General features: G+C 45.6%; 1 long non-coding RNA gene across 2 annotated transcripts in view; it reads left to right on the top strand.

The window, feature by feature from the left end:
- Window positions 1-3,267, top strand: part of LOC106725833 — a 34,265-nt gene extending 30,998 nt beyond the window's left edge. For both annotated transcript variants that reach the window (XR_001361815.1, XR_001361814.1), the window contains exon 4: window positions 3,149-3,267. This is a non-coding gene — a long non-coding RNA (uncharacterized LOC106725833). The remainder of the gene's footprint in view (window positions 1-3,148) is intronic.
- The last annotated feature ends 19,845 nt before the right edge of the window (window positions 3,268-23,112 follow it).

Raw genomic sequence — 23,112 nt, 5'->3', positions numbered from 1 at the left:
TTCTGTAAATATATTTTCCCACATTGTGGATTGCCTCTCCAGTCTCTTGTGTCTTTTGAAGAACAGAAATTCTTTCTTTTAATAGTATCCAATTTATTTCAGTTTCCAGGAAATAGCTTTTGACAGGTTGAACCTCAATTCTATCTTGTTGGCTAACTCCATTTTCCCCTTCGGAGTCATCTGTTTTCCATGTTCTGTCCTGTGTGTTTTGGGGGAAAAAATCGTTTTCAAGGAAAACCTCATAGTTCAGGCCCCAACTGTTCACCTTGAAGCCTTTTCCACTTGGAAGTGTTGCTGGAGCATCCCTGGCTCCTATGCCTGGTGAACTGCCAAATCCTTCCCCCCTTTTCAGGAATATGGGCGAGTTGAGTAGACTAATCTCTCTTCCACTTCAAATCCGATTAGCTCACTCAAGAGAAACTAAACACCAACAAGCATATGTAGAGTTACTGCATATGCTGAATAATATTAATAATCAGAGAGATGTAAATTACTAATCAGAGAGATATAAATTAAGAAACTCTGGGATATCACTTTACAACCATTGGATTGACAAACATTAGAAGGCTGGATAACACCAAGTGTTGGCTAGGATATAAGGGTATAATAATGTGCATGCTCTGCCAATGGGAGTGTATCAGGAGAGTAAGCAGGCACTGAATTAAGGCTATTTGTACCCTTAGTACCAGCAGTCTCACTCACACAGGACCGGAAGGATGTGGCGATGTGCATTGCAGCGTTGTGGTGGTGGTGGTGAGCATCGGGAGGAGTGGATGCGGAAGGATGTGGCGATGTGCATTGCAGCGTTGTGGTGAGCATCTGGAGGAGTGGCTAGGTTACATGGGGTAGTATTATGCAACATCTGGAAACAACTGATTATATGTACACTCAATAACATGCATGGTACTTTAAAACATAATGCTGAGGGGACTAGTAAAAAGCAAAAGGAGATATACAGCATAACACTATTTGCATATACTTTTATACGAAAGAAAGATAAGCACTTTGCAAAAGCACAAACAACCCAAAAGACATATACACATCCAGCACATTAAGATGGTTGCCTGTGGGTGGGTGGGAGTGAGGCATGGGGATAAAAAGGGATTTAAAAAAGTTCCAATACCTTAACTTTCTTTTGCTTAATGCATTTTTTAAAAAAACCCCTTCTCTGTAATAGCTTCTGGGTCTCTTCCCAAAGACCTCAGCCCTCACTTGTCATCTCCCTTCAGATTAGCCTCTCTCAAGCCATATCTGACCTGCACAAGGTAACATCTACAAGATCCACATTTAACCTGAATGAGCACTCAGCACACCACAGTTGCCAGCATGAAACCCCATAGGACTGGGGAGAGAGGGGAACCTGAGGACTTGAGTGGGGACCTATGTTCTATTATTCATGGTGCCTGGCACCTGGGAGCTGCTCAGACAATGTCTTTTGAATGAGCCAAGGAAATTCTGGCTCTGCTGTTTACCAGCTGTGCCAACCAGGGCAAACGTCTTCACCTCTCTGAGCTTTGATTCCCATCTCTGTCAAAATGGAAATAATAATTACAATTGCTCTTTCACAGAGTTATTGTGAAGGTTAGATGAGGTCATTGCTTTGGACAGTACTTTCACTGTAAAGAGTACCCAAGGCAATAGAAAAAGTGTAGAGATAAGAATGTAGGTGTGCAGATGTCAAACTGTAATCTTGTACACCTAAAAATTAAATAATGTAATTAACCAATGTCACACCGATAAATTTAATTTAAATAAAAAAATGTAGGAGTCTCAGATCCCAGCACTTCTATGAATTAGCTGTGGGACCTTAAATAACAGAGCATTCCCTGGTCTCAGCTTTTAAATTCTGTAAAATGAGAAATAATGTCAACCTTGTAGAGTTATCAGGATTAATGACCATGTTATGAGAATTATTGACAATATGTAGTTGGTATGTAATAGTAGGTGTTTAGAAAATGGGAGCTCTATAAATCCATTTGTTAATTTATTCAGTGAATACTTGTTGGATGCCTACAATGTGCCAGGCTAGACACTAGGAATGGAGCAGTGAACAAAATAGACAAAAATCCTCAAATCTCTGTCCTTTGGTTTGGGAGTGGGGTCAAATAACAAGCGAAATTAATAAGATATATCGTAAGCTAGATGCTGATAAAGGCTATGCCAAAAACCAAGCAGGGAAGGGAAATAGGGAGCATCAACGGTGGAGCGGAAGGGATTTCCTTTTCAAGTAGAGTGGTCGGGAAGAGCCTGGCTGAATGGGTGATGTTCAAGCAAAGTCTTGAAGGAGGAGGGAAGCCTTGGGGAAGTACAAAGGCCCTGAGGTGGGTGCATTCCTGGTGTTCTCAAGGCATAGCTAGGAGGCCGGGGTGGCTGGGAGGAGCTCAGAGTGGTAAAGGCAGCGGTGGGGCTGATGGTAGATGCTCCACTTAAAGATCGCTGTAAATCATGCCTGGGTGCACAGGGCTATCTCAGGAGGAGAAAAGAGGCGGAAGGAGCCGTGATTCTCAGGTGTGTAGGTGCATGAATTATCTATGGCTGCCTCACAAACCATCCCAGAACTTAGCAACTTAAAACAATAAGTACTTATTATCCCACAGGTTTTGTGGATCGGGAATCTGGGCCCAGCTTAGGTATCTCAGATGGCTATAATCAAGGTGTTGACTGCGGCTGCAGGTATCTCAAGGCTCGACTGGGGGAGGGTCTGCTTCTAAACTCGCTTGTGGCTGTTGGCAGGGCTCAGTTCCTCAAGGCTGCTGGTGAGAGTTGTCTTTCAGTTCTTTGCCTTGTGGGTCTCTCATAGTTCAGCTCACAACATGGAAGATGACCTCCTTCACGACAAGATATATCTGAAAAGAAAGCCACTGTCTTTTTTTTTTTTAAGATCTTTGAGAGAGAGAGGAAGGGAGAGGGAGAGAGAGAAACATCAATCTGGGAGGAAACATTGATTGGCTACATCCTGCACACTGCTCACCAGGCATCGAGCTGCAACCTGGGCTTGTGCTCTGACTGGAAATCGAACTGGCAACATTTCAGTGCATGGGATGATGCCCAACCAGTTGGGTCACACCTGGCCAGGGCAAGCACGGTCTTTTAATGATATAATCTTGGAAGTGATATCTCATGAGCTCTGCTTCATTCCTTTCTCTAGAAACAAGTCACCAATTCAATTCTCACTGGGGGAGAAGGAGATGACACAAGAATGCCATGGGAGGGGAATCACCTGGGAGAACAGAGGTGCGGTCGCTTACCACCAGCAAGCTGTGATTTCCAGGTATGGCAGAGTTGCCAGAGAGTACGGAGGTATGAGAAATTATTTGTCCAGATGCAGCAGGGACATTTGAGACGTAGTTTGTCATACAATGCAGTTGTACTTTTCTACAAGGACTAGAACTAATCAAATAACTTGCTATCTAGCTATCATCTATCTCTCTATCATCTATCTATATACCTATCTACCTATCTCTCTGTGGTCCTAGCTAACCTGGCTAATTAGACTCTCCAAGTGCTCATTCTCGAGCTGGGTTTCAACTTTCAGGGAAGAGGCACTATGAGTGTGTGCGCATGTGCACGCGCTTGTCTGTGCTTATTTTCTATAGTGTCTGCATCTGGGGTCCTACTCTTCCCTGAGCCTGGAGACCCCTGGGTTCACCTTTCCTCTGCTCCCCCCTCTGCACTTTGTCAGGAGGTCACGTGTGAGGAAACAAGCCCCACGTGGTTTTAATCATTTTGCTATAAAAGCTGAGCTGCTCTCCTCTTTGATCCAGGCTGAGCTGCTGGAGGAAGGGCTGGGGGCCAGGCTGGCCAGTCCGCCCAGCGCTCCGCACAGGGCTCCCACATCAGACGGCAGCCGTAAAATGGAGCACAGCTCATTAATTCTCCCTCTTAACCAGGGCACCTGACAAGAAGTGACTTTGAAAACCCGGAGGACGGATGGGCGGGCGGGTGGGCGGCTCTGGGGCTCTGCGAGGAACATCTGTTTCCAGGTCCCTGTTAAATTGACATCTTTTTATTTGAAACATTTCTTTTATTTCCCAACTTCCTGCAATTGGCAAGGTCTCTGTGCCAGGGAGCAGAGTGTCCTGGCTTTTCGGGCCATATGAGCTGAGTGGCCTCACTGTCCTGCTTGACAGGGCTAGGAGTGCCAAAGTGGGCAGCCTGGCACTCTGTCAATTATTAAACCTATATTTGTGCAGAGAACATCAAACCCCATAAAAAACCAAAATGGCCTTGAAATGGAAAACCCTGTGAAAATCTGTGAGCCTCCATATGAGAAATATTAGCGTTTTAGAACTAGAAAAGTCACTGGGAACCTGGCATTTTCCACCAAGCGTCTTCTCTCCCTGGGACACAGCCCTACTCGGTTTGGTTGCAGGCTTGATCCCCAGCCCTGGCGGGGCGTGTCCCAGAGGCAATCAATCGATGTGTCTCTCTCACATCAATGTTTCTCTCTGTCTCTTCCCCTCCCTTCCACTCTCTCTAAAAATCAGTGGAAAAATAATATCCTTGGGTGAGGATTATCAAAAAGAAAAAAGAAAAGAAAAAGAATGACCTCCTGTGCTTTGCAGCCTTCCTTCTGGTCGCTGCGATAGCTATTGGTGACCAAAGACCCAGGTTTGATCTTGCAAAGGTCACTAGCAAAACTGGTTGACTTTTCCTCAAGGTGAGAGCTCAGGGCTCTTAGGATGGGGGATTGGGAGTGGTGGTTAGATGATGCTATTTATCACCACTTTGTCCTGGGGGCCTTTGGATCATCTTATATTTCTGGCAGTCTGATCCATATGTGTTATCCATCACCCTTCAGGATCCAATCTTGGCCAGGTGCATGATTGTCAGCTGGACAGCCAGCAGTCAACATTTGAAAAACAATGGCATGGCTGAGTTCCAAGAACTTATCAAGAGATAACTGCATCTGGTATACCCCTTGGTGTGCACAAGAGTGTGTGTGTGTGTATGTGTGTGTGTGTGCGTACGCGTGCACACATGCATAAACTTGTGCACTTGTGTGGTGCCAGAAGATGTGAGTCTGAATGTTAGTGCATCTGTGTGAAAGCACTGGTGCCATGAGTGTGTGTGTGTGTGCATGCGCGTGCGTGCACACATGCATGAACTTGTGTACTTGTGTGGTGCCAGAAGATGTGAGTCTGAATGTTAGTGCATCTGTGTGAAAGCATTGGTGCCATGATGGGTGTGTTTCTGAAGCATGTGCCTATGAAGTGAGTAGATGAATGAATAACATATCTTTTTTCAAATTTGTTTCTCTGTGTTAAGGTGCATGAGAAACTGCTGGGATGAAGTGGTGGTGTGCATTTGTGGGATGTGCATGAGATGGAGAATTTCCTCTTTCTCGTGTTTCCTGAGAGTGATGGAGATGTCCTTGCGGTTTTGCTTTACCAGTGACTGTAACACTCATCCCCATTAATTTCCAAGACATTGAGTACTCCCATTCCCAATTCTTTGAAGGCTCGTTAAGGCTGTAGGCTCTGCCTGGCTGGTGTGGTTCAGTGGTTGAGCATCGACCTATGAACCAGGAGGTTATGGTTTGATTCTTGGTCAGGGCATATGCCCAGGTTTCAGGCTCGATCCCCAGTGTGGAGTGTGCAGGAGGCAGCCGATCAATGATTCTCTTTATCATTGATATTTCTATATCTTTCTCACTCTCTCTTCCTCTCTGAAACCAATAAAAATGTATTTTTTTAAAAAATATTGTAGGCTCTTGAGTCAGATTACCTGGTTTTGAATCTTGGCTTCATCTCTTTTTAGCCTGATGGGCTTGGGCAAGTTGCTTACCTTTATGTATCTCAGTTTGCAGTGGTTCTCAACCTTCTGGCCCTTTAAATACAGTTCCTCATGTTGTGACCCAACCATAAAATTATTTTTGTTGCTACTTCATAACTGTAATGTTGCTACTGTTATGAATCGTAATGTAAATATCTGATATGCTGGATGGTCTTAGGCGACCCCTTTGAAAGGGTTGTTCGACTGCCAAAGGGGTCGTGACCCACAGGTTGAGAACCGCTGGTTTAAAGGGAGAGTAAAATACCAAATTGGAGAATCCATGAAATAATTCACATAAAGCTATTTGAAATTACCTGGAACAGAGTAAGCATTTGGTTAGATGGCATGAGCACTACCCCTTGTCACTTTCATCAACCTCTTATCTCAAATTCTGTACTTCTGTCATGCCGTAATAGTCTTTCATTCTCCCCCATCTCCCTTCATCACATTATCAAATCCTGTCAACTCAGTCACCCCCAGCCCCTTTACCACTGTTTGACAGCACCTTTCCAATCCAGGCCACCAAACTAGGGAGTTTCCAGAAGCGTGGAGCTGGCAAGGCATGACCCAATCAAGGTGCATCACTTGGGTGGCAGAACCTGACTATAGATGCTCCTTGATTTCTCTACGACTTGAGTGGAGAATAAGAGCAGGTGAGTGAAAGTAGGAAAGGAACCACCCAAATTTCCCCCTGAATCATGCTTCCTTCTCCCTTTCTCCTCTTCCCTTTGGAACTTGTCTTGGCATGAGGAGGGAGGACCTGGGGCAAGGCTGTGTCTGCTCCCTAGCAGCTTGGAAGTGTCCAAGAAAGAAAGTCCTGATCACGTTGGTTTTCCCATTCCAATTTGAATATATTAAAATACAACCTTCCAGCTGTGCAAATCCCCAGGCCATTGAAATAAAAGGTTTTTAACTTTAACCATTAAAGATTTAACTAGCCAATAAATCTAAGTATGTGGGGGGTTGTTACCAAACATTTATTACATTGCTCTTGCTTTTAACTTAAGAGCAAATGCCAAGTGTGGGCTTCCATGAAAAAGACATTCCCTTCTGGTCAAAACTGATGTCAGTCTTCGACTAAAAAAAAAAAAAGAAAGAAAAAAGAAAGAGATCACTGTCTCCAGAAGGGTCTACTCACTTTCTTCCCAAATCCCTTTAGGAGTTAATATGGCTATATCAATTTTACAAACCAATTTGCTTGCTGCAAAATAAGGCCTATAATAGCCTCTTGTTGCCATGGTCAGAACATGACTGACTAAATTAATCCAAAAGTCTACTTTCAGTATGAGCATCTTGGCGCCGACTTTTCCAGAACCGGGTTTTATAAAGGCACAAAGGGGATATAGCTTTAGTGAAGAAAATCACAAGACCCCTGTCTTTTAGTATCTTCTGGGTGAGTTGGGTAACCCATGTCTTGGATTGCAGTGCTTAGTTTTCCCACGTTTTATTTTTAAGGCAAGCAGGAGATCTGCCCAGTAGTGAAATATGGCTTTTAATTTACACAAATGTAAACCTATAGAACTTAACAATCATATTCACCCTGGACTTAAAAAAAATTAATAGAAGCCAGATAAATCTTGGCCATTAAAAAAAAGAAAGATCTAACGTACATGTTGAGTTATACCAGCCAACAAGGGGACAGAGCCATATCCCAGATGTGCTATTTTCCTGCTCATTGACAGTTCTCCAACCCACCCCAGCAGTAAAAAAGTCCTGAAGTGGATTTTCAACTCTGGCTTAGACTCCTTTTTGCCCAAGAGGCTTGCTGGGTGGGTCTTATATGGGTTTCATTTCTCGCAGAACAGACCAGGGAGCCCTGTTTGTGAGAAATACACAGTAAATTCTGGCTTTTGCTCAGGAAACTTCCCCCTGGAGCATTTTTCACTTCTGAATAGGAGGTGAATAAAGTTGATAAGCAGTTGTATTTTTTTAAAGTGATTTTACTTTTAGCTTGAAGATTTTAACTCAAGATTCTTAGCTGTCTGAAGCCTTATCCTCTGATCCCTAAATTACAAGCCAGAGTAGAATGGCAATGGTAAAACACATGCTTTTTTTTTTAGCCAGTTCAAATGGGAAGGAACACTGACATTTGTCTTTTGACTGGCAACCCACCCACAACTCTCTGGCTTCAGCCCAGGAAGGGACACTGGTGGACTTGAGGATTGTCTTTCTGTTCACATGATCTCCTTCTCCATCCACCCCTTCTATTCCACAGCAACTGCCTAGAAGGAGGAGTTCCCTAGCAGTGTCCTTTGATGTGGGTGTGGTAGGGAAGGGCTACATCTGAGAGATTTTAAAGCTTCCTCAGTGGATTGGGAGGTGGAAGCACTGGAGAAATTATTTTCAAACCAGAAATTAATTTCAAACCTCATAGAGGGACAGCGCTGGCTGATTTGCTGGGAACCTCTCTTGACCCTGGGAGACAAGTTGAGAAACTCCAAAGATCTGTTTCAACCCCAGAAATTGGGAGAGCTGGCACCATCCCTCAGGTGGCTGGGTGGGCTGCCTGCCTTCTGAGGCTTCTAAATAGCATGAATCGGCAACCCACGTGGAAAACGCAGGGTGTCTCACACTAGACCCTTGCTGAACACTTCCAAATCGACTCTGCTGTCCCTTCTGCCTTCTCTGATTTTCAAATCCCAACCTGTTTAACCCAGAAGAGGGAGATAGAGCAAGAAAGAAACTTCTCAACGATGGCTAGAATATTTTGCTCTCTGAATGACTAGCCACTTTGGAAGAAAAAAATTGTATTTGTGCAACTGTCCATGGCAGCCTTGTTTTTTGGGGGGTGTAATTTTGGTGTTGATGGAGAAGATGTACCCATACTTCCTCCCAGAAGGAATACAGCCGCTTAGAGGATATTAATTCCATTCATTCATGGATCCATTTACATATTAGTTCATTTATTAATTCCATAAATATTCCTAGGTGCCGTCTATGAGTCTCTGCCGGGCATTTAGTTCAGGGCTGTAGGCAGAACAGGACCCAATGCTTGAGGAGACAGTTAGCCAGAGCCCTCTGGGAAGAGAAGAGTGACCCTAGGGATCCTGCTCTGTGGGTATTCAAAAATGAGAGAGTCTTGCACTCACTAGAGGTCAGGTCAGTCTTTACACGTGGCTTTCCTTATCTCCAGGGAGCTCCTCACAGTGCCATTTCAGCTCTCCCCACTGCCCCTGATCCCCAACTCCCCGATCTCCCCCACATTCAATTCCTGTTTCTAGAGAAGGCAGACAGTGCTCAGTATGCTTCTTGGCTAATATCCAGACCCTCTGCTCCTACCAGTGCCCACCCTCCCACACACTGTCCCAGCCTGGTTGTCAAAACTGATCCCTCCTAGTTCCCTCTTGATCCCTTTGCTCCCACCTTCTCCAGACCCCCCTGTACCAGGAAATTCCCATCTCCTGTGTCTGTCCAGTCTCTCCTCTCTACCAGGACTTCTGAGACGCATCCCCACGTTGTGAACCTTCCCCTCCCAGGCTCTCCATGGTCTGAGACCTTGGACCTGAGGGAGGAGACAGACTCCATCAGTATAGGCTGGGACCATCCCCCCTCCTGCCAAGACATTGCCCCAAACACGTTTCCCTGCTTTTTCTTTTCCCTTTTCCATTCTGAAAATGGCCATTTAAAAAGGTTGAAATAGGCTTCGTGAGGTTTAGGGGTTTATTAGTTTTAAAAACTATGTCCCCTGTTTGGAGGGAGGGAAAACAGCTGCCTTCTTTTCACATTACGTCAATCCACAGGCGTCTGTAATTTACATTTTTTTTTAAACTCAAATGTTCAGAAATAATGGAAAGGCTGCTTGAAAAAAGCAGATGAAATAAAAACTGGGGGAAATGTGTATTATACAAAAACCAGACCTGTGAGCCTGAGGCGAGACACCCCGATGACCTGGGGAGCTGATTAATGAGGCAAACCAAAGGAAGGCCAGGTGAGTGTAGATGCCATGATTTCTTCACAGTCACTGACGCCCATGTGCTGGCATTTCATTTCCCACGCACGACTTCACGAATGGTTTTCATTCGGAAATTTTAGAACCACTGATGTTCCTGCCCTAGGAGAGCTGTGGAAGCTGGCAGGTGGGGGAGTGTGGAGGAAAGGAGTTGGGGGCGTGGAGACTGGGACCCTCCTGGGTCCTAGCCCCCGTTTCTCTTGGTCTTCAAAGCCCTTTTTTCTTATCCAGCCTCACCCCATTCAGTCCCTTCCTCCTTCCTTCTCCCCTCCTCATTCTCTGAGAAAAAGGAGATGAAGGTCTGATGATGAGACCATGGTAAGATGTATTAATAGTTTTATTTTCTGACAATCTTCTAATATACTCGCTTCATTCAAATAAAGGAAACCAACTCCTAGTTGCAAATTAAATATCTATTTGCAAGATAACATTCTATTTCTGCATGTAATTATTCTAGGTATTATGCCTCTGAATTATCTAATTATTCTAGGTATTACGTCTATGTTTAACATCCCTTTGACAAATATTTGATGCACATACACCTGGGCTGGTTTTAGGCTCTGGAGATCTCAGGAAATCAAAACAGACACAGTCATTGCTTCCTACTTTGGTGGGGGCAGCGTGTTGGACAAAGCCATCAGTGTAGGCTGATGAGGTCTCTGACAGCGGAAGCACCAGGTATTACAGAAACCCCTGTGGAAGGGGAGGGGTAGGGATGAGGGACTAGAGAGCTTGCTGGAGAAAGTGACTTTAGGTACCTGCAAGGAGTAGGACTTAACCAGTTCAAGAGGCTCAGGAGGGCACTCCAGGTAGAAGGGAGACTGCGTGCCTGGGCTCAGAGGCAGAGGCTACTGGGAATGTCAGTTCTGCTGAATGGTGGGATGGCACCTGGCAGAGATGAACCTGAGGGGACACTCAGGGACCCAACCATGCAGGCTCTTTCCCAGTTGCTTAGATTTAAATCTGTGGGTGAGGGGAAGCCTTTGAAGCATTTAAATAGAGAGCTACAACTCTCTGAATTACTTCTACACAGTGGCTTTAAAAATCATTTAGTCCCTGGCTCTTTTTTTTTTTTTTAGAAGATGAAGTTGAGAGTCAGAGAGGGAAATACCAGCACTCCTCTTACTACCATTGTGACTAGCTGATATTGATTGAGAGCTTATAGACATCAGCACTGTGCTAACTGATTTATCTGCCTCTGCTCCCTCATCCTTACAACCCTCTGGGGGAAGTACTAGTAACATCCCCATTTTACAGATGAGGAAACCAAGTTCCAGGAAGATGAAATACCTTGCCTCAGGTCACTTGGCTAGCAACTGTCAAAGCCAGTATTTGAACAAGGTCAGCCTGGCTTCACAGTCTTCACTGTACACTCTACTTTCCCAAGGTTCTGATGGGGAACTCAAGAAATTAAAACATTTTTAGCTTCAGATATATAGTTAATAGGTTTGGTAATTAAAGTGTGTAGAAAGCTATTGTTCAGGAGCTAGAATGTGTGACCGGACCTGCCCTGATTCAGGAAACCCGCAAGCAATTCGACCTAGGAGGACTGAAAGCACCCAAGATGGTATCTGAACCATTGTGCTCCGGGGAGAGAACGGCCTGGGCCCAGGATACAGATAAAGAATCACGGGTCAGCGGAAGAAGGGATGCTCAGGAAATCACGGACTGCTGGTTTTATTTGGTTAACCCTTTTCTCTGAATTCCAAACCCTTTGCCTACACTTTTCTCCTCCTTATGAAGAGGGTCAGCTAGAGGTGAGATGGAAGAGTCTTTTTAGGGTACATAATCCACTGTCTTCTCAGATCACGGGCCACCTGAAGAAAGCACCCATAGAGATTCAATCCTTGTCCCTACTTACTGGTTCTGGTAGTGACAGGTAGGTAGCACGAATGCTGGCTTTTCCAGTTTCAGATCCATAATTAATAGCAGGGCTGGAATTTAAACCCAGGCCACCTGCTTTCTTAAGAAGTGGGTAACAGACCTCGTGTCATCTCTGCTTCTGTTGGCCATGTCTCATCTGACTCTGTGTACTCCTTTGCCATAGTGATGCCTCTGAATATGTCACTTTCATATCCTATTCTTCATATACTTCATTGTATGTATTTCAGGAAGTTTATAACCCTGATGTAGTCAGTGGTGGTGGTGCAAGAAAGACAAGAACTCGGAGAAAGCTGGGGTGGGGAGAAGTTCCCATCAGTGGCTTAAACAGCTTTGTGGGGTCCCCAGTCTGGTGGTCCAAGGACCCTGTCTGCTGTGGCAGGGCTAGCCCCTTCCAGTCCCAGTTGCTGAGTTGGCCTGTCCCTCTTGAGGTCAGCAGCCCCCAGGCCAAGGACCTCCCAGGGCCGGCCAGTGTAGGCCCCTGGAATTGTCACCTTCAGGTTCTATGGGGCTCATGGCTGCCAGGCCTGGTGAAGTCCTAGCCACTTGTCACCGCTTTCCAGCTAATGACCTCCTGGCCTGGCCACATCTCAGCTAATTTCTGCAATTAGGAAAGCTTGTTTTCAGAGGCTGAAACAGGAACTTCTCTGAATTAGTTTTTATGGTTCAGAGCCTTTAATTTGAGATTTAAAAAACATCATAGCTCGCCAAAACCAAATAAACTGCAGCTAATGAAATTCGCAGAAGTTCTCGGAGAATGCTTCTCACTGGTGCTCCTGCATGATTTATTGACAGCTGGTTGTAAAAACAATCTTATTAAAGGTCATAATGTTGGGTAAAAAAAAAAAGCCCTTTAATTTATAGCATAATTAGGCCTCCTCCAATAGCTCTGCTGCCAGGGCTGTCACTTAGGGCTCTGAGGAAGCACTTGGTGTTTTTCATTATATCACAGTGAAGGAGATCCATGCTCCTAGAGGGCCCCCTGACTTTCTCTTTATGGCCCTTTTATTGCTGCTAAAATAGTCAAAACAGGGGGTTGATTAGAGCCGACTGATGCCTACTGATTATGGGAACACCTCTTGTGGGGGGAGGGAGAAAAGGTAGGAGGGGGTAGGACTTCAGGACATGCCACGGACAGAAAGGGGCGGGACTGTGAAACTCGCCTGGGAAGTGTGACCAAGTTTCCGGCCTTTTCCCCAGACACTTGTGGATTGAAGGTTGACCCCAGGCAGGCGGGGCTGGGGTGATAAAAGGCGTGTGGAAGGTGCTAATGCCTCAAGGAAGAGGACAATCCCAGGGCAGGATGTGTAAGGGAATAAGAACCTAAACAATGCGAATGGGTCCCTGGGTAGAGAGCAGGCTGCAGGCGGGCTGCTAGTGAGGGAACAGCCCAAGAGTAGACGGTTGGAGTAGATTTCACTGGCCTTGCAGAAGGATGAGGACACTCGGAGTTTGTGTATTGCGGGGGGTTGTGGGGAGGTGGCAGGCCCTGGTCTCCCACTTCCATGAGCCCCAGGTATTATACTGTGGGGCCAGCTCTCCAGGGCTGTGCCTATGCAGTGGGGGCACTTGGGAGGGATGATGAAGGCCAAACCTGACCCAGAATGCCCTCACATCACCCCCAATCCTCCATCCTTTCCCAAATCTGAGGCTCTTGTTAGGGGAGGAGCTCAGAGCTTCAGCTCTAACCACAGAGGTCACACAGCCCCAGCTGACCTATGGCAGCCTTCTTCCCAGCTCCCAGCCCTGATCTCCCATTGTCAGGTCAAGGGAACCATGGGTCCTGGAGCTGCCTTCTTCTGCCAGTTGTTTTGATCTCTGGTTGTGGCTTGGAGCTGACCTACAAGAGAAGGGCGACTGTGTGGGGCTTTAGCAGCCGGGGAAGTTCGTCTGCTTCTCTGGGGCTCCTTTGTTGTCTGCTCTGCCAAATGTTGGGGTGAGTGCTCCCGGATTCATCCTGGGCTGCCTCGTCTAGTCCAGTCCTATCACATACAGTCCCGTCCCGTCAATTCCCATCCCCTCAAGTCCCATCAATTCTCATCAAGTCAAGTCTCATGAAGTCTCTCTCTTCTCTTCTGAGGCTTATCAACCACTCGAGTTTGTCCGCCATCCTGCATGAAACAGGGGAGTACATCTCAGTCTCCTGGCACCTGCTCAACCTTTGGAGGGCCGAGGAACCCTATTTCTGGCTCCTCAAAGCTGAGGGTGGGACCTAGGCCTGTGGTGATCTCACCAATGGGCTCACACTTTGGAGATGCAGCCATTTTCCTCGCCTTCCTCCCCTCCCTCTCCCTCCCTTGTCCTCCTCCTTTCGGAATTAAGTCTGAAAAAGGTTTATTCGGAAGTAATATTGTGAAAGGAACGGGGAGTCAGTAGGATTGGGCAAGGAGAATCTTGAGACAATGATGCAAAACTGACAGTCTCTTCTGCCCCTTTTCACAAGCTCACAGGTCCCACACACACGCACGGAGCAGCAGGGAAGGCTCTCTGGGTGCTGTCTGTCTGTGTCTGCCTCAGAGTGGGAGCCAGGGTGAGTCTAGAGCTGAGAGGAGGGAGCCTTGTCATAGAATCTGGCATTTTTCTGAGGAGCTTTTGATGGGGAACTCAAGAACATAAAACCTTTTTAGCTTCAGATATATAGTTAATAGGCTTGGTAATAAATGTGTGTAGAGAGCTATTGTTCAGGGACTAGAATGTATGACTAGACCTGTCCAGACTTCAGGAGATCTGCAAGCAATTCGATTTGTGCCCTAGGAGGACGGCAAGTGCCCAAGATGGTATTGGAGACACTGTGTTCCGGGGAGAGAAAGGCCTGGGCCCAGGATGCAGACAAGGAATCACGGGTCAGCAGATGAAGGGATGCTCAGAAAATCACGGACTGCAGTTTTTATCTGATTAACCCTTTTCCCTGAATTCCAAACCCCTTACCTATACTTTTCTTCTTCTTATAAAAAGCGTTGGCTTCAGATGAAATGGAAGACGGTCTTTTTAGGGTACATAACCTGCTGTCTTCCCAAATCGCTGGCCATCTGAATAAATTGCCCAGCAAGATTCAATCCTTGTCTCTAATTAATGGTTCTGGTAGTGACAGGTAGCACAAGGGCCAGCTTTTCCAGTTTCACTCCCTTAGATTTTTTTTTTTACCCAATTCTAACTTCAGCCAGAGATAGATATAGATAGATAGATAGATACAGATAGAGAGATAGATTGATTGGGGAGAGATTGCCTTGCTCCTTGGGCCACAGTCCTTAACCATGGCATTCAAAGTCATGCAGGGAACATTATTGAATACCTACTATGTGCCAGGTACTGTGAAGAAAGATGGGCTTATAGAAATGAACTTAGGGAATTTCCAGGCTGCGGCAGAGATGTAGAGACATTATAGAGTTTATAACATTATAGGTGGTAAATGCCACCAGGGTCTAGGAGAGTATTAAGGAAGGAGTAGGTAACTGTGTGTGAGAGTGTGCATGTGAAAAATGCCACCAGGGTCTAGGAGAGTATTAAGGAAGGAGCAGGTAACTGCCTAGTATATGTGTGTGAGAGTGTGCATGTGAATGTGAGTGTGTAAGTATATGTTGTGAGTATGTAAGTATATGTTGGTGTGATGTGAGCATATGGGTGTGTCAGTGGTTGTGTGACAATGTATTTGTGAGTGTGAAAGTAGGTGTATGATGTTGTGATGTTGGAGTATGTGGCTGGGTGCACACGAGTGTGTGTCAGTGATATGCTGTGGGGTTGGCCTGGGGCACCCTTGATAGCCTTTGCAAAAGGCAGACGTGCCCAGAGAAGGGATGGTCTCTGCTATGCTGTAACCCAGTGCCTAGCACAGTGCAGGCTCACAGGAAATGGTCAACACACATGTTCTGAAGGGACAGCTGCCTCCCCAGCAGTGCAGGAAATAGGATCTGGTCTGTCGGCATTAGCTGTGGCCTTGGTTTCTTTTCAGGTTTTGTCCTCTTGGACAAAGAAAGGGAACAGGAGAGTTTTGTTTTGTTTTTCTTCTAGATGTTAGTAACTGAACCTAGAGGGTAAAAGGTTAAATTCTTGAAACAATTAAGTGCTACAAATGTCCTAGCCCTTTAAATGACCATGACTCAAGTCAAGGGGTTGTAATTTTAATTTGTTTCTACAAACTTTTTATACTTTCTAAATAGTCTTCAATTTTTTTGAATCAGAAAAAAAGAGTTATTAAAAAAGGAATCTGTCTTTTCCATGCAAACTTGGGATATAAGGGTGTAAACGCTGCTCGGGGTGCTGGCTGTTGGACCCTGGGGTGAGTTCAGACCGCTGGCCCTCCCGATTGCGTGCCCCAACCTGCAGTTTCTTGTTCTGGCCTTCACTGCTCCTGCCGACCAGCCCTGGGGGCTTTGTGTCTCAGCCTTGGTTATTTGTCTTGCCTTCCCTTGATTGACAGGTCATTTTGGAGTCACATTTCCAGACTGACCTCTGCCTTCTCCAACAGAACACAACTCTGGGATTTACCTCGGGCCTTGTGCTCTGAACCCCCACTTTCTCTGTCTCACAGTGAACCCTGTACCCTGTAGGCCCCAGGCCTGGCACCCCTAACCAGCTTCCCAGGGTCAGGAAGAGGCTGGATAGAACTCAGAATGAAACAGGCTGGTGTCTCTTTAAAAATCTAGCTTCTCCCTGTGGATTCTTCTATCTTCTTAGAAGCTGGCAATTATTCATCATTTATAAATTGAAGATAATCCCATTTCCTGATGACTGCTGGCAGACCAGGGTTGGGGGAGATGAGTTTCTTAAGAACTTTCATCCCAGTCTGCTGTTTGTAGAGGAAGTAACTAAAATGCCTCTATTTCTCAGCTATGAACTTCCTAGGTCGGGTTCTTTCCAAATAGATTTCTGAGTATTAAATCCTTTAATAATGGCAATAGCCTCCTATCAGATTTTAAACCCAAAGGACAATGGTTCAAGGCAGGTTTCAAGCTACAAATTGCAGACAGCTGTCGGTCAAGGCTATCAGATGGTGGGGCAATGGTGGTTCTCTCCCCTGAGATCACTCCTTTCCGTCTTTCCTTTGACCTAGGGTGACGTTGGAATTGGAGCTGAAGTTAGGGCTGAGGTGGTATAGGATTGATTGGAATTGAAGTTGGTGTTTGAGTTATTTGAATTATTTTATTTAGTGCTCGTGTTGGGTTCGATGAGGCCCAGGCTGGGGTTCATGCTGAACTTCCATGCTCATTTGGACCAAACCCTTGCTCCTGCTGTGCAGTTTTGGGGCTGAAAAAGATAAAGAAAAGATACTATTTTCTCTCTGGGTGTGTGTAGGGGTGAAATGCCACATTTGAACTCCATGGCCTAGGAAGCCTGGTGTGACCCAGTGTTGGGGTGTATCTCCCTTGGCTCCTGTGCAGGCAGGAGGGCAAGAAACGTTAGTGGGCAGTGACGCTCTTATTTCCTGTGGCTGCTGAAATAAAGCACCACAAACTGGGTGGCTTAAAACAACAGAAATGTATCCTCTCACTGTTCTGGAGGCCAGAAGTCTGAAATCAAGGTGTGCACCGCTTGGCACTGCCTCCAAAGTATCTAGGGGACAATCCTTCTTTGCCTTTGTCAGCTCATGGAGATCCTTAGCTTGTGGCCGCATTGCTCCAATCTCTGCCTCTTGTCTTAACATGGCCTTCTCCTCTGTGTCCGTGTCTCCTCCTGGTCTGTTTCTTATAAGGACACTTGTCTTTGAATTTAGGGCCCACCCGGCTAATCTGGGATGATCTCAAGAGCCTTAATTTAATCACATCTGCAAAGACCCTTTTTCTAAATAAGGTCAAATTCACAGCTTCAGGAAGTTAGGACATGGGCATGTCTATTTAGATGCCAACAGGCAACTTGCTACAGAACCATAAACAAGTCCAGGAAAATTTTTTCATTCATCAGAAATGTAAAACTGCAAGCAAGATTTGGTTCTCATTAACACCAAGTCAAGTTGGATATTCTCTCCTGCCAGGAATATACTCAATTGAAAATGCACCATATATTTTTCATTTTTTTCACCAAAAAGTTACAATTTAATCAGAATTCCTATATTTGTAGGACACACATTTGCATTAATGCTACAAATAGCTGGAATGTTTGTCTGTAAAGTCATATGTTTGTGATTCTGAACTTATCTTTGAATCATATAAAAATATATAAATTTATTGCTCATTTGACATGAAATTCTGATATCAGTGAGATAATACAAAACTTATAGACAAACCACTAAAATGGGAAATCAACTGGTTAACGAATATTGTCAATTGAAAGGATACTTAAGATGAGTCACTGTGTAAGATAACTTGACACACCCTGAAATACTATAGCTCATATATGAAAGGACCTTGATAGTGGTTTTTCCAAATATGACAACAATCCTAAACATTTATATGACCTTACCAATATCGAGTTGTGAAGCTAAAAAAAAAAAAATGTTCTAAACCATCAACAATAAAAAAAACGAATTTTGATCAACCATGCTAGAGGAAAGACTGAGTTATTTTACTATCCTCTCTCTAAAAAATACCACAAAACTTTTGATAGAAAAGAATCAATAAAGGTACAAAGCAAAAGAAATATTTTTTTTCAAAAAGTATTATAGGGGTTTGTCAGACAGTTAATTAATTAATAATGTTATTTTTCTGGGTTTTGTGATTGTGACATTTATCAGTATAACACTTTATATTCTTGTGGCTAATTTTCTCATTCTGAACAAACATACACTTTCATATCCAATTTTGTATTCATAAATTTGCCTTCTTTCTCTTAGAGTCCCCCATCCTCAAGTTATACCTGTGTCATTTAACCTGGATCACCCCTGAGTTGGAGCCCTTCACTTGGAGTGTCTTGCTCCATCCACCAGACTTTTTCTTGCTTGTATCCTTTGCCTTATCCCGTCTCTTCCCTCATACATGTTTGGGTTGTTCCCAACCCGAGGACATTTCAAGCTTTGCAGTTACTCCTTCAGTGGTAGTTCTGTCTCGTTCCGCTTGCTGCTGAAGAATGAAAGTTGATGCATCTGCTCTTGAACCCCACCCTGCAACTATCCTATTAAAACAGCCCTTTGCAGGGTCCTTACCCATCTTCTTTGCATTCTCTCTTTTGCCCATGTGATCTGGTCATACAGCTTTCGCAGTCACTTCTCAGAGGACGACCTCACATGGGAAATTGCTACTTGGGCTTTCTGGTCCAAGTCCTAGTCTTATTTTTACAACTGTCTACTCTGTTGCTCCAGCTGGGTGTCCTGCTAGGCTTTCAGTCTCTGTATAACCCACCATCTTCTCTCCTCTCCAAACCATGTTCTCTTGAATTCCCATCTTCCTAGTTCCTTATATTTTAATCCAGGGGGAGAAGTGTCATCTTTGTCTCTTTTCTGTTTGTCACTCCTTTTAGTTCATCCAACAAACATTACTATATATTTGCTATGTGCCTGATGTCATGATAGGCTCTGGAAATTCACTGGTGAACAAGACAGACAAAGTCCCTATCCTCAGGAGCATATGTCCTAGTAATAGTCTGTTGATACCAACTCACTGTGTCCCCGTCTTTGCCTTGTCACTGCCATTTTCTTGTTGACTTGTAGGAGTTATTTATATATTCTGGTTCTGAGTTCATTGTAGAATTGGAAATATCTTCTCCCAATCTGATTGACTTTTCATTTTCTTTTAATAAACAGATGTTTACAATGTTAATTGAAGTACAATTTATCAATCTATTCTTACATGAATAGTGCTTTTCTTATGATGTTCTCTTAAAAAATTTTTTTTTATTTACCCCAATCACTTTAGTATTTTTTTAATACTGATTTTTGGGTTTACTGAACTAGATTTTGAAATGTGGGACCTGAGGAATCGATGCATTTTAAAGCTCCTATAAGTGCAGGTGGCCTTTAAACACATCAAAAGTTTCTCAACCTTATTTATAATGAGTAAAATGCAAAATATAACCACAGTGAAATGTTATTTTCCTCATCGAAAATTAATGTAGATCAAAATGTTTTATAACACACTGTGTTAGCTTAAGATGTGAAGCACTCTCCTGCATCGTTGGTGTCTGTGTAAATAAGTAAAACCTGGATAAAGAGCAATTTAGCAAAATCCATCGTAACAAAAATACACGCACATGCCCTTTTATTAGCCTAGCAGTTCTAAGAACATATCCTACTTGTACTCACAGTTATGTACAAGGAAGTTGGTTACATGAATACTTACCGAAGCATTATTTGTAATAGGAAAATATGGTCGATTACATAAATATTCATCAATAGTCACACAATGAAACATTAAGTCAGTAAAAAGGAGATAGTTCTATGGACAAATATGAGTGACAACCACATAAGTGTAAAAGAGATATTGTAGAACAATGCATAATTTAATTTCCTACCAAATGCATAAAAACAGATTTTATATGTATATGAACCCTATATAATAACAGGCTAATATGCAAATTGTCTCCTCAACCAGGAGTTCGACTGGAAGTTTGACCGCATTTAATTTCCTACCAAATGCACAAAAACAGATTTTATATGTATATGAACCCTATATAATAACAGGCTAATATGCAAATTGTCCCCTCGACCAGGAGTTTGACCAGGGGATGGGGCCAGCTGGCCAACCGCCAACGGCTCCTCCCCCTGGCTGGCCCCACCCCCGATTGCTCCTCCCACCCTGATCAGGGGCGGGGCCAGCCAGTCAACCTCCCACATCCCCTCCCCCTGGCTGGCCCAGACCAGATCAGGGTGGGTGGACCCCCCCAATGCACGAATTTGTGTACCGGGCCTCCGGTATATATCCATGTATATCAATAACAGTCAGTTTTGATACCTATATATGCTAGTGTATTTAAATATACTTATTGAAGGAAACAGTAAATTCAGCTACAATGGTGGCCACTGGGTGTGTTGAATCCACTATACCTTTTCTATATGGTTGCCCTTTATATGCCACTAGAGGCCCAGTGCACAAAATTTGTGCACTGGAGGGGTCCCTCTGCCCGGCCTGTGCCCTCTCACAGTCCAGGAGCCCCCGGGGGATGTCTGACTGATGTCCATGGGGAGCGGGCCTAAGCTGGCAGTCAGACATCCTTAGCGCTGCCGCTGAGGCGCGAGAGGCTCCTGCCACTGCGGTTGCACTCACCAGCCATGAGCCTGGCTTCTGGCTGAGCGGCGCTCCCCCTGTGGGAGTGCACTGACCACCAGGGGGCAGCTCCTGCATTGAGCATCTGCCCCTTCGTGGTCAGTGCGTGTCACAGCGACCGGTCGTTCTGCCGTTCGGTCGATTTGCATATTAGCCTTTTATTATATAGGATGGGAATCTGTTCCCTTTCTTCTTTAAGAGCGCCTCAGGTGATTTGGTTGATCATCATATATCTCAGGTGAGGAGACTGAGCCCAGAGAGTTTGGGTGCAGGGATTGCTCAGGGCTCCTTCCTGAGAGTTAATAATCTCCTCTCTTTTCCATCTTCCTGTCCTGACTTGGCCACTGACCCTCAGAACCAGTTTGTCCTGTACAATTCTTGCCTTCTGCCTGGAACCAACCACAAGCCATAAACCAGGCGCCCCCTCTGTGGCTCTGGGTGGGAGGGAGAAGCCTCACGTGCTAGCCACCATCCCCTCCCGTCCTCCCTGAGGGTGATCTATGGCTTGTCAGAGGTGTGGGTTCTCGCCACTTGCTGAATAAAAAGCTTCTTTGTTCTTGGGAGTGAAAATAACCCTAAGATAAATGCTGGGGCTGGAAGAGTTCAGGGATGTTGGGCTCCAGCTGCCCCAATGCTCTTCCCTGCAGCAGAAGGTCTGAGGTTGGGGGAGACAGGAACTGGTTTCAGAGAGAAGATTATGGCCACAAGTCCTCAGGGGATTGTGTGCTGTGGCCCCTGGAAGGTAGCCATGAGCATTTCTCAAATGCCAGCCAGCTCCCGATACCTGCCTGAAACCTACTTCCATGGCCAGTAACTCATGGAAACTTCCTATCGCTCGTCACTTATTGGTTATGACACAACCAACTCCCCATAACCTCCTCTTACTCCTCCTCACCTGGAGGCCGTCCTCAGCACCTCTACAAAAACTCCCTTTTGTCTTCCCATCCCCCTCCCTTTCTACTTGCACCACGGAGCCTGCATTTCATTTCTCTGGCTGTTTTGGAGAAAGGGCGTGACCCAGCTCTGCACCTGGCTGTTGCAAACCCCATAAAATTCAGGGTATGACTCTTCCATGGACCATAACCTCCTCCCTTCTCTAATCCAGCTCAGGCAGGACTGAGTTGGAGGATTCGAGAGCTGCCAGGAGAGGAGAGAGAGGGGGGGGAGGGTTGCTTCAGGTTGTTAGTAGTTTCAAAAGAAAGCCACAGGCAAGGCTTGAGGCTATTTTTCACCCTCATTCCTAAGATTTAACCCGGTAACTTTGGGAGGTGGTCTAAGACCTTCCAAGAACCACAGAGGGACAGAAACCCACAAGGGACAAGCGAGGGTGAGAATAGCATCAGAGTCCTCTAGGGAAGTCAGGGGCTGTGTTCCTCCTACCCAAACCCCAGTCCTGGCTTAGAAAGGAGGAACTTGGGGGCCTAAAGTCAGAGCCGCAGAAAGGACTTCAGAGAAATCTTCACAGGCCACGACCCAGTCTCTCCCTCTTGATAGCATGGCTTGTGTGGGTGAGGCCTGATGGGAGGGGGTGGGAGAGGGTTGAAAATAGAGGCACAGAGAGATCCAGGACCACATAGCCAGCACAGGGATGAAGCAGCCCCTCTCCTGGTGCCTGCGCTTCCGTTTGTTCTGTGGAGCCTGATGGAGGGGGTGTTTGAGGAACAGGCTTTGAACGGCCTTAAGGACGAGCAGTCCAAGGTGACAAGGAGCGCTCCCAGCCCTCTCCTACCTCCCCACAGTGGGGCTTTCCCAGTGCCTCAGGCAGAAAGTGCCCATTTGATCCTCTGTCCACAACCCCCACCCCAACACTTGATCAGCTTTGCTTCTCTTTGGCCCTATGAGTCGGACTGGACAAGGTTTAGGATGAATCATGGTTCTGGGTGTGTGTGGAAGAAGAAAAAGGGGTAGAGATGGGAAGGCTCACTTACTGAATCCTATGTGCCAGACCCTTGGGTAGACACCTCGCCTATGCAATCTTATGTAAGGCTCACACCAGCAGTTTCAGTAGATAGCATGGCTGCCATTTCACGGAGTCTTCACGAGGTCCAGCGGTGACTTGCCCAGGGTCGCGTGGATGGAAGACTGTGGACGGGAGCCTGCGGTTGCAGCTGTGTCTGGCTGCACATGTCTGATGCTTTGCCATCGTCAGCAGGCTGACCCAGTGTGTGCTGGGTGCTGCTGGCTCAGTGCACGAAGACTGGGACGTCAGTGAGAGCTTCAGGCCCGAGGCAACCTCTGGGCAGGGTGTTGGGAGAGCACCCAGTTTTGCTGATGGACCTTTAACAAGCCAATCAAAGTATTCCTAGAGGCACCAGTCTAATACCCCAGAGATTCTGGGGCGTCGGGCGGCCCAACCATGACCTCTGCCACCTGCTC

Source organism: Myotis brandtii, unplaced genomic scaffold (genome assembly GCF_000412655.1).
Source record: "Myotis brandtii unplaced genomic scaffold, ASM41265v1 scaffold191, whole genome shotgun sequence".
Taxonomy (NCBI): Eukaryota; Metazoa; Chordata; class Mammalia; order Chiroptera; family Vespertilionidae; genus Myotis; species Myotis brandtii.
Note: the sequence above shows the minus strand (reverse complement) of the source record. Positions and strands in the feature narration are given on the sequence as shown.